The 3,129-nt window shown below is 41.4% G+C and overlaps 1 pseudogene; it reads left to right on the top strand.

Annotated features, from left to right (window-relative positions):
* The first annotated feature begins 2,089 nt into the window (after positions 1-2,089).
* LOC133252168 (ADP/ATP translocase 1-like) lies at positions 2,090-2,711 on the top strand (annotated as a pseudogene).
* The last annotated feature ends 418 nt before the right edge of the window (positions 2,712-3,129 follow it).

The following is a 3,129-nucleotide window of genomic DNA, read 5'->3' as shown; positions in this document are numbered from 1 at the left end:
TTTGATTGATTTGAGTATTTTAAGTGGGCAATAGCTTCCTTATTATGTGACCCTTTTCGATCTTCAGGTGTTTCTGGATGGCACTTTTCATTTCATTAATATATAATTTTATCAATATAGACTTTCTATTAAATAGTGTAGGATCAGAAGTAGTGAAATAAAAGTATATGTTAAAATATAATCAAATGATTACAAAAATGCAAAAACAAGAATCGAAGTTGCTCAGTTGTGTCCAACTCTTTGCAACCCCATGGACTGTAGCCTACCAGGTTCCACCATCCATGGGATTTTCCAGGCAAGAGTACTGGAGTGGGCTGCCATTTCCTTCTCCCAGGGATCTTCCCGACCCAAGGATCGAGCCTGGCTCTCCCAAAGTGCAGGCAGACTCTTTACCATCTGAGCTACCAGGGAAGCCCCAATAGCTTTCAAGCCAGCAGCATTTCATCATTAGCCTCTTTCAGTTTCTCACAAAATAAGCAAGAAGACACAGATAAGTGATTAAAAACATCAACGACACAAAATTTAATACTGACAGACAAGTCACCATCTTGGAGGAACTTAAAAAATATTTTAAGGCTGATAAAATTTACCTGGAGGAAAAAGATCAGCTAAACTACTTAGACTCAGTCTAAGAGCCATGAGCTACTCAGTAACGGAACTAAACCAGATCATCTAGAAAAATAATGTTGGAAAACATGCTTTAAACCCCCTCACCTGTTCTAATTCAGGGACTATGTAAGTCAGCAATTCTTCTCCCTTGGCCGCTATGCTGTATTTCCATTCCAAGTCTCCACCCCCAGCACATGCATCTGCGCATCCACAGACACATGTAACATATCATTTTCCTCCAAAGACATTAAATTCCAAATAATAATTTGGTGAAAATAAGAGTGGTGGAGTGTTAGCCATTATATTTTACTTTCTAGGGCAAATTTTTCATAAAAATTCAGTGTTATAAGAAAAAGTTGGAAATCCTAATTTTCTTGTAACTCTATCTCAAAGGATGGGATGGGGAACAGGAAAAAAGTCATAAAAACAAAACAAAACAAAAAGTATCTTTAAAACTTAAACTTGCCTTGGAACTGAGCACATCCAACTGCTTTCCAAATATATACACCAAGCAATAAACAGTAAGGCCAAAGGTAACCTACTCACTCATATTCATCAAATGCTTTGCCTAGTATTTTTACGTTCTATTAAGTAATGACTATTGGAGGGGAAAAAACACTATGGAGTCAAGAAAATATTAAAGAACCAACAAAATAATATGAAGACTACCAGGGGAATAGCATACTTCAAAAAAAATTACCTATTGTGAGATGCAGAAGAAAATACTCAGATGACATTATCTTCTAAGAATTGCAATAAATTATGGCCTTCATGTATCAGGGTTCTGAATTTAATAATTCAAAACAGCAGGAAATGAAAAGTACTTGTATCAAATAAAAAGAGATAAATCAAGAGAGATAATACTGAAAATTGACTGCAATGGCTGTCAGTCAAGTGGGTAAAAACTAAGAGGGAAAAAATATAAAATCTTTTTGAAAAACTAGTAGAATTAAAATGAAATACATAATTCCCCAAACACTAAAATGATTTAAAAGCATAAAAAAGAAATCTATGATGTTGAACTGTGGTGTTAGAGAAGACTCCTGAGAGTCCTTTGGACTGCAAGGAGATCACCAGTAAATCCTAGGGAAAATCAGTCCTGAATATTCATTGGAAGGACTGATGCTGAAGCTGAAACTCCAATACTTTGTGCACCTGTTATGAAGAACTGACTCATTGGGAAAGACCCTGATGCTGGGAAAGATTAAGGGCAGAGGAGAAGGGGATGACAGAGGATAAGATGGTTGGATGGCATCACTGACTCAATGGACATGAGTTTGAGTAAGCTCCAGGAGATGGTGATGGACAGGGAGGCCTGGCATGCTGCAGTCCATGGGGTCACAAAGAGCCGGACACGACTGAGCAACTGAGCTGAATTGAGAAATAAAAGAGAGCAAGCATAATTGAGACATTTTAATTTTATGTTTTATTTTCCAGTTGTAAATTTTTTTTTTAATCTTCTTGTCTGTTTACTCTCACTTAATCACTTCATTGAGAGGGTCATGCCCATCGAGAGGGTCAAACTGCTGCTGCAGGTCCAGCATGCCAGCAAACAGATCAGTGCTGAGAAGCAGTACAAAGGGATCATTGATTGCGTGGTGAGAATCCCCATTTTCTCTTCTGGAGGGGTAACTGGCCAACGTGATCCGTTACTTCCCCACTGCAAGACAAGCAGATCTTCTTGGGACCGGCATGCAGTTCTGGCACTTTGCCGGTAACCTGGCCTCCGGTGGGGCAGCTGGGGCCACCTCCCTCTGCTTTGTCTACCCGCTGGACTTCGCTAGGACCAGGCTGGCTGCCGACGTGGGCACTTCACTGGTCTGGGCAACTGTATCACCAAGATCTTCAAGTCTGATGGCCTGAGGGGCCTCTACCAGGGTTTCAACGTCTCCGTCCAGGTCCAGGGCATCATTATCTACAGAGCCGCCTACTTTGGAGTCTATGATACGGCCAAGGGGATGCTGCCTGACCCCAAGAATGTGCATATTATCGTGAGCTGGATGATCGCCCAGACTGTGACGGCGGTCGCGGGGCTCGTGTCCTACCCCTTTGACACTGTCTGCCGTAGGATGATGATGCAGTCTGGCCGGAAAGGGAAATAGACGGGGAAACAGTGGAAACAGTGTCAGACTTTATTTTTCTGGGCTCCAAAATCACTGCAGATGGTGACTGCAGCCATGAAATTAAAAGACGCTTACTCCTTGGAAGAAAAGTTATGACCAACTTAGATAGCATATTCAAAAGCAGAGACATTACTTTGCCAACAAAGGTCTGTCTAGTCAAGGCTATGGTTTTTCCAGTGGTCATGTATGGATGTGAGAGTTGGACTGTGAAGAAAGCTAAGCCCTGAAGAATTGATGCTTTTGAACTGTGGTGTTGGAGAAGACTCTTAAGAGTCCCTTGGACGGCAAGGAGATCCAACCAGTCCATTCTGAAGGAGATCAGCCCTGGGATTTCTTTGGAAGGAATGATGCTAAAGCTGAAACTCCAGTACTTTGGCCACCTCATGCGAAGAGTTGA

The sequence above is a fragment of the Bos javanicus genome, chromosome 7 (assembly GCF_032452875.1).
Source record: "Bos javanicus breed banteng chromosome 7, ARS-OSU_banteng_1.0, whole genome shotgun sequence".
Lineage (NCBI taxonomy): Eukaryota > Metazoa > Chordata > Mammalia > Artiodactyla > Bovidae > Bos > Bos javanicus.
This window is presented reverse-complemented; position numbering and strand designations above follow the sequence as displayed.